Source organism: Choloepus didactylus, chromosome 7 (genome assembly GCF_015220235.1).
Source record: "Choloepus didactylus isolate mChoDid1 chromosome 7, mChoDid1.pri, whole genome shotgun sequence".
NCBI classification, from domain to species: domain Eukaryota; kingdom Metazoa; phylum Chordata; class Mammalia; order Pilosa; family Megalonychidae; genus Choloepus; species Choloepus didactylus.
Window position 1 is genome coordinate 155,640,894 of NC_051313.1, and position 15,786 is coordinate 155,656,679.

Genomic DNA, 15,786 nt, shown 5'->3' on the forward strand with positions numbered 1-15,786 from the left:
GGCTGTACATGGAAATAAAAATATAGTGACAGTAGTTTCAGTCAAATTCAAGACTATTATCTAACTGGTAATCACTTTCTTTACTTCAAAATAGTTTAGCTTTCTTTTATATATACCAACTAGTACACTGAAATTTAAGTTAAATTAATATCACTTTCAAGGGCAAGAAAAGATATCCAAGACTAGTGTTTGCTCTGTGCTCCCTCCAACAGCAGAGGCCCAAGAAATACTGCATGAAGCACTGAATGAGGTCCTAAAACATATGGCAACATGGATGAACCTTGCATATATAATGCAGAGTGAAATAAGCCAGACACAAAAGGAGAGATACTGTATGTTACCACTAATGTGAACTCTGAGAAAAATGTAAAATAAGTGTCTTACAATGTAGAATATAGGGGACCTAGAAATAGTCAGAACCTAGTGAAGGGGGAACAATAATCTAACACATACAGATGGGAAAATGAGGGTGATCTTAATGTTATGGGAATGGTCAGAAGTGACTATGGTTCATTAATGGGATTACAGGTATCAGTAATGCATTGAAGGTGAACATGTTTGTAAATGGTTGTATAAAGGCAAGTAAGTAATCCACAGACTAGCACCACAAACCTAAATAAGTGATAGCATGACATATTTATAAGGTATGACACTGGTGCAGAGGGTTAACAACAGAGTGGTATGAAAAACTACCCATTATGTATTAATGACTATATTTAATAGGAATATCTTACCAACTCTTCATTAATACTAGGGATGAATAATTAGCAGCTGATAAGAGATCTGGGATGTATTATGTATTGACAATAGTTTAAAGTTGAGAGGGATGATGATTGTACAACTAAGGGAAGATAAGGTAAGAAACTGTTTATCTTAGGATAGAATATATATTAAGTGAAGTTATCAAACCCCTACTTAATAAATCAAGCCCTCGACTTGAGGTTTACTCTTGCAAAATTTAGGGTTGCAAACAGGAAGCTGAGCTCTCCTATAATTATGCCTAAGAGGCACTTCCAGATAACCTCTATGTTGCTCAGATGTGGCCTTTCTCTCTCTAAGCCCAACTGGGCAAATAAATTCATTAACCTCCCCCCCATGAGGGACATACTCCAGGGGAATGAATCTCCCTGGTGATGTGGGACATGATTCCCAGGAAAGCCTGGCCCTGGCACCAACGGTTTGAAAATGCCTACCTACCTGACCAAAAGTGGGTGGGGGGATGTAACAAGCTGAGGTCACAGTGGCTGAGAAATCCCAAGAAGAGTCAAGAGGCTAACCTGGAGGTTTCTCTTATGCAGGCTCCAGCTAGACATCCCAAATGGCCACAGTATTCCATGCCCTTGCCAAAAGCAGTCCCCAAATACCTGGGTCCCTACCTGAGATTCTATGAAAGATGCACTAAGTTTTATCTTTCAGAAACTTAAATCCACCAGAGTATTCCCATACCAGACAAGTCCTAAAACCCAGAGACAACATCCTCTTTAAGATCAACTATTAGATGCAGCCTCCTTCCCCATACTGTTGACACCCCCTTTCAATATGAACAACTTAGGGTGCTCACTGTCTAGACACCCCTGAAAATGGGGAAAGAGATTGAGAGGAAGGGGTAGCAACAAACAAGATAAGATTTAACAAAGGGTCTATGAATATCGAAACTTTACATAATTATCTACATTTTTTTGGATGCTGGGGTGTCGGAAGGGCTGGAAGGAGGTAAATGACAGGGTGGAACTGTAGCCTATAGCATACTTTAGGATTTGCTCTATAGCTGCTCATTGATTTATGCCTTGAAGGTCTTCACCTTTCTGTATATACCTTGTACTGCATAATAAGGAAAGAACTGAAACTGTGGAACTGTAACCCATAACAATTTTTAAATTACCTATATGACTGCTTGTTGAACTGTACATAAAGAGATGACACCTTTTGCATGTATGTCATATTTTACAATAATGGAAATAGCTGAAGTTGTGAAACTGTGACCCATGACATTCTTTGAAATTTGCTCTGTAACTACTCATGAAATCGTACTTTGAAAGTTATCACTGCTATGTGTATATGTTAGAGTTCACAATAAAAAATTTAAAAAATAAACAACAAACTTAAAAAAAAGGGAGTGGGGACCAAGACACTCTCTATCCAGGATCCCTGGAATAGAAAATACTTTAGTACCCAGTGGTCATACACACATTCAAGTCATGGGGTTTGACATTTTGCATCTGTGTTGATTGTTTCTTCCCTTCCATTACATGTCCATCCTGTGTGGCTTGAAGATTGCTGGACCTCAGCTCTTCAGGTGTCCTAGACATTGTTCAGTTCTATGGGGCTTCTAAACTCCTATATAGGCCTGGGTAGCAAAGCCCCCTGAATCAGAGGAGATTTGGTCCAAAGATGCTCCATTTTTATGATGAGTTTCTGTCCTTCTCCAATCCTAGAGTCTACAGTGTTAGAATTTGTTCCATGTAAAGCTACAGAAAACCCAGAATTGTATCAGCTTCTGGTTTTTGCTTAAGGGAAGAATGGGATATCCTCCACATACCTTAGTTCACCAGCTTGAAGATTGGAAATTGTCCTGATTAAAATATCAAGATAGTGAGGATTAGGTGAATGGTAGATTATATTTTCATTTTAAGTATAAGTGAAACCTATGGCCCATATAAATTAGGAAAGGTTACCAGATGACCAGCACCTGGAAGAATAATCCAGATATTTCTATCCTTAATTACGTAGTTAGAAACCCAGGCAACATAATACCTGATCTCAAACAGAGAAGTGATAAAGAACATGTCATCACAGAACAAGGATGACAGGATCTTTCAAAATGGAAACTGGCTGTAGTAAATGAAACACAAGTCCCAAACGTTAAAAGAGAACAGAGTGTTTGTGTACTAACTCAAATACTTTTCATTCCAAAAGTTGAAGTAGGATAATCTGCTGGAAAGTTGAGGGTTGAATGCACAGGTGAGAGTTTTGGAGTGACTTAGTCTTTCTATGCTCTCATTTTCCACTCCGTGATTCAGGAACAATAAAGATTCTACCTATTACTTAAGCTTATAACTGTTGATCCTGAGACTCCTTGAGGAGGATTCTGAGCAACAACTTTAATTAATTGTCAGAATTTGTCATGTTGCTTACTCTCCTTGACTAAGATTTTTTATCTATCCTTGGAACAACAATTGACTCCCTCTTATGTAACATTTTGTAAGAAATTAGTACATACAAGGTACACAGAATTTTGTCTAATGTACATAAAGGTTTCAAGTAACAATTATTATGACCTAATAACCCTCCCAAGCCTTCGAAAGTTTCAGAAGTGCCATGCTTTAGAAACGTTTTAACAGATTAGAAAAATGCAAGAAAATTGATAAGAACTATAAGGAAGAATTGAACTAGCAATGCAATAGTCCAATGTGTGAGAGACTGTTCACGATTTTACTACAATCTTTTTGAAATCTTAAGGCATTATTATTACAATAGCAACATCTCTGTAAGTCGATTTTCATTGACTGAAATAAAGAACACACTTGGGAAGGCCACGCGTGTCCCAACCGGGAGGGGTAGCGGCTTCCGCGCATACGGGGGACCCTGCACACCCCAGGCCAGGCGGCTGACCCTCTCCCTGCAGCGCTGGGGCAGCCTGCAGGAGCAGCGACTCCCGAGAGATTCGGCCGCTACCGCCCTCTGGCGTCAGTCACGGCCGCCTCACACGCTTCTCGCTCCTGCTGCCTTTGGTTCTCACGCAGTCTGCAGGGCCCGGAAGTATCCAGCTCTCCAGATAACAGCCCTTTCTTCAGGCGAATTGGAAGGCGGAAGGAATGCGCTTCCACCCTTACCTGCTCACTCTCACTGATTAGGCTGGAGAGTGTAGTGCTGCTCCCCTCCTGGCTGAAGAAACCTCAGCAGCAGCGGAAGCCCATTTCCGCGAACTGTTTAGATGAGAAAAATGACTAAAGAACTGCCAAATTTCATCGATTTTAAGGTGTATATTCTTTGCATTTTAATATCTCTAAAATGGCAGGAGGTGTGTAACAATGAATGGTGTGTTCTCGATGAATTGGCAAAATTTTCCTTTTCCCAGTGACTCAGGAAAAAATAGTGAATCTTAAAACTGATAGCATCATAGATTTGATGAAAGAGTGGTGCACGTGAAAGCAATCCATCTTGAAGGGTATGCAGGTAGAGCCCCCGTAGTCCCTGAACTAATTTTTTTTTTCATATGGAATACATTTTTTAATTCATTTTTATTGAGATATATTCACATACCATGCAGTCGTGCACAGCATACATTCAATTGTTCACAGTACCATTGTATAGTTGTGTGTTGATCACCAAAATTAATTTTGAACATTTTCATTACCACATACACAAAAATAATAAGAATAAAAATTAAAGTGAAAAAGTACAATTAAAGTAAAAAAGAACACTGGGTGTCAGTTTTTTTTTTGTTTATTTGTGTGTTTTTTTTGGCCCCCATTTTTCTACTCATTCATCCATACTCTGGACAAAGGGGAGTGTGTTCCATATGGCTTTCCCAATCACATTGTCACCCCTCATAAGCTACAGTTTTATACAATCGTCTTCAAGATTCATGGGTTCTGGGTTGTAGTTTGATAGTTTCAGGTATTTACTTCTAGCTATTCCAATTCATTAGAACCTAAAAAGGGTTGTCTATATTGTGTGTAAGAGTGCCCACCAGAGTGACATCTCGGCTCCTTCTGCAATCTCTCAGCCACTGAAACTTATTTCATTTCCTTTCACATCCCCCTTTTGGTCAAGAAGATGTTCTCCATCCCATGATGCTGGGTCTAGATTCCTTCCCGGGAGTCATATTCCACGTTTGCCACAGAGATTCACTCCCCTGGGTGTGAGATCCCATACAGGGAGAAGGGCAGTGATTTCACCTGCCAAGTTGGATTAGCTAGAGAGAGAGGGCCACATCAGAGCAACAAAGAGGCATTCAGGAGGAAGCTCTTAGGCACAATTATAGGCAGGACTAGCCTCTCCTTTGTAGCAATATTCTTGCCAAGGACAAGTCGCCTGATACAGGGCTCAGCCCATCAAACCACCAGTCCCCTATGTCTGTGAGCACATCAGCAACCATCGAGGTGGGGAAGCCCAACACCCCTGAATTCTCCACCAGCTCCTCAAGGGGGCTCTGCGTATTTTTTCATCATTTTTTTTTCCAATAACTTTTTTTTTTAATTAACTATATAAAAAATACAGTAAAAAAAAAAAACATTTCAAACAAATATAATATAACAAGGGAGTAAGAAAAAGACAATTAACCTAAAATACCTACTTTACTTCCAACATGTTCCTACTCTACCCCAAGAAAATTACCTAGTATAGCAACATTTCTGTGAACTTGTTCTTACCATACCCATCAGATATTAACAAACCATAGTCATTTCTGGGCATTCCCAGAATGCCCTCAACTAATTTTAAAAGACAGAGCTTGCCATCCATGGTATTGGGAGAACTGCTCTGGGCACTTGCCATGTGCTGGACCTGGTCTCCAGCCTGGAATTCAATTTTCCAGTCTGGAAGAAACCAACTCTGTAAACAAACAGATTGTTGGCCCAGTAAACTTCAACAAAGTTGTTTCCCCAGTTGGGCAAGTCTGTATTTAATAAAGAAAACCTCTTGTTAAATATGGCAGATTTACCTCCTCCTCCTCCTGAGACCTCACTAATATGATAGGAAAGAGTTTTTATAAAGGCAAAAACCCATGAGGGAAAAAGGGTGAGAGCCCTGTGGAGCTGGAACTAGGTGAACAGTGCTCACTGCCTTAGCAGATTGGGGCATGGAGGCCAGTGCCTGAGGCATTATGCAAGAGAATGCAGCTGGAAAAGAGACCCCAGGCCTCTCACCCTACCCATTTTGCTGGCAAGCATGGCCCCCATCCCAACAGTGACTGAAAAGTGAGTTCTAGGAGAGGCGCTCAGAAACACAGCTATCTAGGGACAGAGCCCTGTTCTGTGGTCACTTGGAAAGGAGGACTCCTCTCTGAAGCAGCTCCTAGCTCAAAAGTAAGGACTGGTAGTTAGGGGTTCCCCAGCAGAATGGACTAGCCGGATCCCAGCCTCAAAACTCAGCATTCCCAGGCACTAGGAGCATCTCACTGGTCATGCAACTGAAAATCCCAGGAGCCCCAAACACCAGCTATGATGGGGAAATAACAAAGTAAGAGGGACTCAAAAGGAACAGAGGTAATACGGATAAGGGAAACAGAGAAAAGAGAACCAAAAACAATATCTGCAGAGATATTAGAGATTATGCTTCTGAAAAACAAGAACAGGAGACTATAAAGAAACATTGGCAAATGGGGAGAAGCTGTTACAATTTAAAAAGCATGAGAGGAAAATGAACAATTCAATAGATGAGTTGAAAGCTGAAGTAGAAATCATCAAATATGTATAACCACAACAACAAAACCAGAAAGCCAAACAACAGAAAATGTTATAGTAAACACTGTCCAGTGCTCAGAACATGCCTGGAACACCAGTGGCCTTCACAATACCAGAGGATGAGAAAGGGGTGGTGGGGCAGGACAATCCATCACTATAAGGGTCAGCCACAGGCACCACCCCCTAGTCACTGCTTCCCCTGTGAAATGTCACATTGATCTATAAATATAGCACTCAGACTGTTTGTGTGGTGGGCATTGTTCTCCTTACTTTATGCACACTAACTCATGCGACCCTTTTGACAACCCAGTGGAGTGGGTACTGTAACTACCACATTTTCACAGGTGAGGAAATGGGAGCAGAGAAGAGCATCACACAGCAGGGAGTAGAGGTGCACAGGCCAAATGGCTCCAGAGATGTGCTCTTCATGCACTTAACCACTACATTATTGCACCTCACAAAAAATAAGTTCAACATCTGATCATGACACTTCCATAAAATAAGGAGAGGAGAGAAATCCACAAAGAATAATTCATAAAAATTTCCTAAAACTGAGTTGTGTAAGTTTCTGAACTGAAAGAGCCCTTGGAGAGCCCAAAACAAAGGATGAAAGAGGTCTACACCAAGACACATCATTGAGAATTTCTAAGACATTGGAGCAAAAAGGAGATACTAAAAAGTTTCCAGAGAAAGAAAATAGATCACAGACAAATTGTCAGAATTCAAAAATGCATAATTCTCCTTGGGACTAGAAGATGGCAAAATATCCTGCAAATTCTGGAGGAAAATGATTTTCAACCTAGCCAAATTTTTACCTACTTATACTTTCAGGAAAATGTGAGGGTTGAATAAAGACACGCAGGCACCACACCCATAGGATAGCTATTGCAACTATTGAAACAATGTAAAATAAAAAGAGGGTGTGGAGAAATGAGAGCACTTGTTCCTAGTTGGTTGAAATGTAAAGTGTGCAGCTGCTGTGGAAGACAGTTTGGTGGTTTCTCAGAAAGTCTGTATAGAATTATCAAATAACCCATAAATTCCACTTCTAGGTACATACCCCCCAAAACTGAAACAGGTAGTCAAACAGATATTTGCCCACTGATGTCCATAGCAGCATTATTCACAATTGCCAAAAGGTGGAGGCAACCCAGTGTCCATGAACTGATGAGTGAATAAATAAAATGCGGTATATCCATTCAACAGAATATTATTCCTCTGTAAAAAGTAATGAAGTTCTGATACATGTGACAATATGGATGAACCTTGAAGACATTGTTATGAGTGAAATAAGCCTGTCACAAAAGGACAAATATTGTATAATCTCACTGATATGAAATAATTAGAATGAGAAAATTCAGAGTCAGAAACTAGAATACAGGTTACCAGGAGCTGTGATTGTGGTAGGTAAAGGGAAGTTAATACTTAATTGGTAGAGTTTCTGTATGATGTGATGGAAAAGGTTTGGTAATGGATGGTGGTGATGTTAGAATGACATTGTGAATGTAATTAACAGAACTGAATTATATAATTGAATGTGGTTAAAGGGAAAATTTTAGGTTGAATATATGATCCTCGAATAATTTTTAAAAATTCATAGAACTGTACAACACAAATAGAGAACTCTAATGTAAAAAATGGACTACAGTTAATAGTAAAATTGTAATTATATTGTTTCATCAATTGTAACAAATATACCACAGTGATTCAAATGGTTGATATTAGGGAAAACTTGAGGGGGTTATCTAGGAGCTCTGTATTTTCTGCATAAAGTTTTTATGTAACTGTAACTTCTCAAATAAAACATATTTTAAGACAAACAGAAAAAAATACATAAATAATATGGAATGGGAATTTGCTTTTCATAGCCCCAAAAGAAATGCAGTTAGTTCTTATGATATAATTAGCACCATTCAATATGGCTAAAAACAGATAAATCAATAAAATGGTTTTAAATATGTAGATTTAAATTTTTAAAGCAACATGCTAAAACATACTTAAAATTCCCATTGTTTTATTGAGTTCTCTAAATATTGATCAAATATTTAGGTATACTTTTCCACAGAAAATGCTTTCTGCAAGTAAGGTTATCACTGCTAACCTAATCTATATATGAGATATTCTGTACCTAAAACCAGAAACCAAGGATTCCTAGGGTTAAGCTTTCAGGAGGACAATTTCTCTCTTTTCCCTAGAATTCCATCTTCAGAGACCAGGTAGTCTTTCTCCATCAAGTGGACAGTGGCATGTCCCTGCACAGTGAAGATGGAAGTCTTAAACCATGTGCTGTTGCATGACGAGGGAGAGCAACAAAGAGCAGGATGGACACAGAGTTCACCTCCTATGTCTGAGTAACACACTTCCACTTATCTCCCCACCATTTTGTCAGTGTCACCTGATTGAACACTGACCCTGGGACAACCCTATGGACCCTCAAGTATACCTCTGCTTTTGTCTCCTCAAGTATTTCATGTAGAAGTTGGTACTTACATCAATTTGTCTCTCTAGTCACTGAATCAAAAAAAAAAAAAAATCCCAAAAGAAGAGAGGCTGTCAGTGCAGAGAGAGGCTGTCAGCTTGGAGGCAGAGTTCTCAAATCTTGAAAGTTAACTTGGAGGACTTTGATGTTAGAAGTATTGGGGTTTCACTCCAGGAGCGTGTTCCCTCATTGTTCTCTCCATTTTTACTTTAGAAAGAAGGTTTAAATATTTCACATCCCATTACTAGGTAGAAGCACAGGGAGAAAGATTAATCCCAAATGACAAGGTATGGAAAATGTAGCCCAATGCCATGTCTAAATCAAAGATTTTCTATATATTATTTATTCTTTAATATATACATTGATAACATTCATTGAGTCTTTTCATACAGCATACAAGAGTGATTCGGATAGGTGCTATCTCTACTCTCTTCAGCTCATACAGTTCATAGGAGGAGAAATTCAAGCTAGAAATCACAGGGACAAGTGGTGCATGCCTTGCTGGAAATATGGGGATATTTGATGGACCACAAAACAGGGACCAATGTTGGGTTGAATGTTCAGGAAGACTCCCAAGTTGATATATGTAAGTAGATTCCTGAAGGATGAAGAAAAGTCCAATAAGGTAAAATTAAGAATAGGAGGGAGGTCCCAGTAAAATCACAATGTATGGACAAGAGAGAAAACAGACTAGCTTTGGCCCATAAGTGGTGTGCAGTTTCAGCTGTTGCCTTCAGTTCAATCAAGAGAGAGAGGAATGAGCAACATGGGAGTGAACACCTTGGCTGTATCTGATGGAGAACAGAACTATATATTAAGAATTGGTCTTTAGCTTGTCAACCACACTTTCACAAAGTTCAAGATTCCTCCCCATATCAGAATCCCTTTATTACTTTTTGCAACTGCAGATTCCTGGTTTTATCCCTGAAAAGTGATTAGGGACCACTGGGTGAGTGTTCTCATTTCTAAATTCTATAGTGGGTCCATAAGCATGTGATATCTGTGTCTCGTGTTAGCCAGGAGCCTGCACATCTGGTGTTGCTGTTGCTAACTTGTTCTTTTCCTTACTGTTGGTTATAGCTGCCTTAAATTTAAGTATGCCCCATAGACTTTATCAAGGAATTCTTGGTACATTTTCTATAGATCATAAGGCAACATTGTTTTATATAGCTTCCTCTATCTTCATAGTTTATTGTTATTTATTTTTATTTATCAGAAGATCCATCTAGCCAACAGACTAAGACAGACTCACAAGGAGTGGTATACATGGAAGATGACAGTCATAGAGACATACACTGAGAAAGATGAAGAGGGTAGGTCACTGATGTTTCCACAGCACCCTGAACTCTTATCCGTAAGCCCACATATTGGCTGAAATCCGCCTTTATTGTCCTGTGTTCCATGTCTGAGTACTTTGTACTCACTAATGCATGTCTGTCTTTGAGCAGCCCTGTGAACAAGGAAGAATCTCATCTATCTTTGCCTATAACCCACACGTTAGGTGGGTCCAGGTGTGCTGATTCCATAGCCTGAGCCCTTGGTCCATGAGTCATCTACTCCAGAAGAAGCCAGTTCAATATTATTCTTGCCTTGAGAAACTAGCACTTAACAATGATGATGATGATAATGACAATGAAGAACGTTATGGTGATGATGTTATTGAGAACATCTACTCACGTTGATTGAGCACTTGCCAGGCAACAGCTAGGCCCTGTTCTAGGTTAACTTGTTTATTATCCAGACAACATCCTCTAAGTCAGGAACTACTTCTATCTGTTTTTCTGACACATCTTCAGTCACAGAAGACACAAATATCCATTAAATGTTCAGACACTGGAGTTGTAGATCCATATCCTGGAGCTGTTTCTCACCAGCTGTGAGAGCTTCTACAATTTACTTTGGCTCTTTGTGCCTCTGTGGCTACCTGTGTACCATCCTGAGAGCATTATAGCGGGAATTACATGAATTAAGGAAGTACTGGTAATGTTAAAAATAAAAAAAATAAACAGAACTCTCCCAAAACACTGGATAATACATACAACCAACTTCTAATTGGACAAAAGTTTGTTTTTCAAAAGTAAACCTAAGGAATATTTATTTTGGTGCCTCCATGCCATCTTCCAATACACTGACATGCCCCAGACTTCTTTGTTATCTGTTTTGCTTTCCTTTATTTCCCCAGTATTATTTCTACTCAGACCCTACTACACAATTAAACATTGTTGAACTTTATTAACTTTTCTGCATCCCTTTCTCCACCCCACAAATATCTTGTCTATAGGGTCTCACCTTCATCAAGGACTCACTTTGGCTATACCCCTTGTAGCCATAAAGCTTAAAACACTGAAATTTTGTTCTGATTACTCATTTCCAAGAGACTGAGTCAATGTGCTGGGGACTTCTAAGGAGAGCTGACATCAAAGATATCAGGAAGGAGGGACTAGCAGAAAGAACAGAAGCCAGAGATCCTCCTCCTGATCCTAGACCCATCTGCCCAATGCAGACACCTGCCCATCAGCCAATCCCTGGCTGAGGCTCAGGTGCCTCTCACTGAATGTCTTCTGTGACATTGTGCTGACTCCCAGCCCCACACATCTCCCTTGCCATACCCCTTCTGCAGAGGCCATACCAGTGAGAGTCCTCCATCCTCCATGTCACCCACCTTTGCTCCCATCCAGGCATTAGGTGCCAGAGTTTATTTGTGAATTTATTGAGGCTCAGGGATAATGATACATACAAATCAAACTGCCAGTTCAAAGCAGTGCAGACCCCATCCGGTTTCCCAGAATAGGTCTCAGAGAGAAGTGGGGGTCTCAGATGGCCAGCAGGGTGCTGCCTAAACTGTTAAGGGACAGTGGCTCCTTCTTCACTGCCTTAGATTCCACCCCTCCAATTTCACAGTTCCTCCAAAACTCTTGCATGTTTCCCATGGTGATAGTAAAGGAACCTGAACAGATCTTTCTTTTCTTTATTTTCCTTAAGTCTGGCAAAAATTTATTCCTGTGTGTCATTAATTGGCTTTAAATACAGTGTGTGTATGTTATGGGAATATATCTCAATAAAATTACAGTTTAAAAAATTAAAAAAATAAATACAGTGTGGTTTCTCTGGTTTGTTGATTTTTGTGTTCTTTGATTTTTGACTTGGTTTTGGGAGCAGATATTTATTTTCATTCAGCAAATTTAGTGTGGCTTATTAACAGAATAGCAGGTGATCACCAGATCACAGAGATTCTTGTCATCAAGACAGAAATTTTTCTGGGAGATCTCTTCCTTGAATAATGTCCATTAATACCTACTGGCCATCATACTTGAGATGAGCTAACTTATGAAAACACTTGAGAAAGAAATCTAAGAATACCAGTAATGAGGCTCCACACCTCAAGGTGCATGTTTCATATTGTGTGAAATCTTGTGAGTTGAATTCTCCTAAATTACATATTAGCTCCTATTATGATAAGTGAACATAGTTCCTGGGGAATGAAAAATTAATGAGAAATGCAAATCATGTTATTCTGAGAGACTGAACACTCTATACTCATAAAGGGCTATCAGAGCAAGGAAAATGAATGTGGCAGGCAAGTCATAAATGAACTGAAAATTAACAGAAACATGTATAGCTTTCTTTCTGCAAGTGTTTCTCACCACAAGTGACCCACCCAAGTCCCACCCAGCTCCTTCCCCTCCATGATCTAAAGTCAGGTGTAGTTAAAATGAGCAGGCATACCTATGTCCACACACTATAATGTGGTAATCAATTTGATTGGGAGCTTGGAAGTCTGATTTTTAGTCTTTACCTGTCATGACATCATCTGTGTATCTGAAGTTGTGTCTTAAATTACCCTTGCCTCTCTCTCATCATCTATGTTCAAAGAGGAGGAAAACAGACCATGACTCAGAGGGCTACTATGAGGTTAGTGCTGGAGCCAAGTAAAGCACTCTTAATAACCATGCTCCATGTTGATCCTTTTACTTCAGTTTTTGAAATTAACCTTTGATTAGGTTTTAAAGTAAAAATTTTTCCAAATAAGATTCCCCTCACTTAATTCATTTTACCATAATTCTTACCTCAGAGGTACCATTTGTGGGGTTCTTCATGCTTTCCATTACTGTCTTTTAAGAAGTGACAAGGAAAATGAAACCTAATGACCATGCTACTACTGTAGGTATGTGATATCAGAGTGAAGATATCCAATGGTAAGCAGCTTGGAGTACAAGAACAATCAAATAACTTAAAGATAAATGTGAAAACCTGACATACAGCAGGGTATTGTATTAGGAGTGTGCTAGGCCCACAAGCCAGGGTGGATGGCTAAGACTGTATCCTGGGGGTCAAGATGGCAGAGTGGTGAGGTGTGGAATCTAGTTTCTCATCTGGGCAGCTGCTAAATACACAGGAACTGTATGGAACAGCCATGTTTTCATGGACTTCTGTGATAGGTTGCACATTGAACACCAATGAGAAATGGGTGGAATGGGTGAGGTCACAGCAAAAACTGTAAGTTTCCCCAGCCAGGGGGCTGGTGCCCCTCCCCATAAGGCACAGTAGCCTGTCTTGGAGCAGTTTCCCTAAGGAAAAAAGAAACAATCTGTGTTGGGAGCAAGATGGGGGCTTCAACCCATCCCTAATTGCAGAATTATTAACAAATTTGGACTGCTGAATAAAAGCTCCAAGCACAGATAAACCAAGATCAGACACAAAAAGAATCCAGAGGAACCCAGCAGAGAGGAGGTGGGGCTGACAACAACAACAAAACAGACTTTTGGAGTTAGAATTGTTCAGAATACTGGAAAAGAGCTGAACTCCAAGAAAAAAAGGCATATAGAAATGGGTACCAATTTGGGTTCTGGCTCCTAAATCTGGGGAGCTGGGGTCTAGCTCTGAAAAGGGTGTTTTTTTCTCTTTTTTTTTCCTCTTTTCATTTCTTGCTCTCTGACTCTTTATCTTTTTACTTTTCAATAGCACATCAGAGCTCCTGCTTCAGCACTGCCTTGGCAAGGGCAAAATTAAGAATTAAAGTTGTCTGAGAGCATCTATTCAGGTGAAGGAGATAATAGCCTAAAGGGCTTATATTTAAATAGTCCATACCAGGACACACAAAACTTGGGGGCTGGGGAAAAGCTTTGAAAAGGGATTTTTTGTCTTTTTTTTTCTTTTTTTTTGGAAATAACTATTCCAAGTAGCTCATTACCGAAAGCCTCAGATATGTGCAATTGGCCTATGGACCCAGGCAAGGGTGGAGCTAAGATAGATCTGAGAGATGAAACAATGATTCCGGTGAGGAAGACAATTGCTAAAGGGCATAATGTTCACAAGAAAAGATGGGGCAGGCCCCAGTTCAAGTGGCTGCTCTCCTTCAGAGAACTCAAACCTCAGGGGCTGGAAAACAGAAACCAGCTTGAGTCAGCCATGCCCCTGATAATTACAGGATCTGTGGAGAATTAAAGGTGCCAGTGGCAACTCTTTACGCTGTTGGGGAGCTTCAGGCTGACAAGCATCACTTGCTGAACAGAATAGGAAAAGTAGAGTCTAGAGACTTTACACGAGGGTCTCATCTTCAGGGAAACACCATACCATCCTCCTGAGACACAGACCTGTCTGGACTGAAAAAATCTGATTGGGATCAGTCATATCTGAGGAGACCCTCACACGAAAATGTTACACAGAGGAGGGAAAGAACCAGAAAAACAAGAGGCGAAAAATTCTGATTAACTAAACAGAAGATATTTTAGAGGTCTAGAATAAGTTGAATTGAATGCCAAAGGATAGATAACAAAGCCAAAGAACAAGAAAATTCTAGGTAAAAGAGAGAAAATGAGCTCCAGAATAAATTACTCCAGAAAATAAGATGTCTGCACAGTGAAAAATAACAAACTATACTAGGAAACAGGAAACTATGAACCAGCCAAAGGAAGAAACTAACACTTCAACTGAAATACATGAATCGAAACAACTAATTAATAACCAAAAAATTTCCTAAATCAATTAAAAATGCAAAATAATGAACTGAGGGGAGATTTGGCAAGAGAAATGAAAGACATAAAGAAGACACTGAGTAAACATAAGGAGGAACTTGAAAGATGGAAAACACAAATGGCAGAAGTTATGAGAAAAAAGGGCACAAGAGAAGAGCCTAAAACATAATGGAGACTTACAACACCAGATTTGAAGAGGCAGAAGAAAGGATAAGTAAACTGGAAGACAGGATATCTGAAATCCTACAAATGAACAGATAGGGAAAAGAATGGAAAATTATGAGCAAGGCCTTAGGGAATGACAACATGAAGCACATGAATATGTGTGTTATGTGTGTCCCAGAAGGAGCATAGAAGGGAAAAGAGGCAGAAAGAAAAGAAGAAATATTCACTGACAATTTCCCAACTCTCATGAAAAACATAAAATTACAGATTCAAGATGTGCAGTGTACCCCAAGCAGAGTAGATCCCAATAGACCTAGCCAAGACACTTGCTCATTAGACTATGCAATGTCAAAGACAAAGAGAGAATTCTGAAAACAGCAAGAGAAAAATGACCTATCACATACAAAGAGAAGCTCATAAGACAATGCATGCATTTCTCTGCAGAAACCATGGGGGTGAGAAGGCAGTGTTATTATGTATTTAAGATACTGAAAGACAAAGCTGCCAACCAAGGACTCTATATCTGGCAAGATTGTCTTTAAAAATGATGGAGAGATTAAAATATTTTTGGACAGACAGACACTGAGACAGTTTGTGAATAAGGGACCTGCACTTCAAGAAATACTAAAAGTAGTGCAAATCCTGATAGAAAAAGGCAGGAGAGAGAGAGAGCTTTGGAGAAGAGTGTAGTAATGAAGACTATCAGGAAGAGTAAAAGGAGAGAGAGAGAGAAAAAAAAATAAGGCATATAAAATCCAAA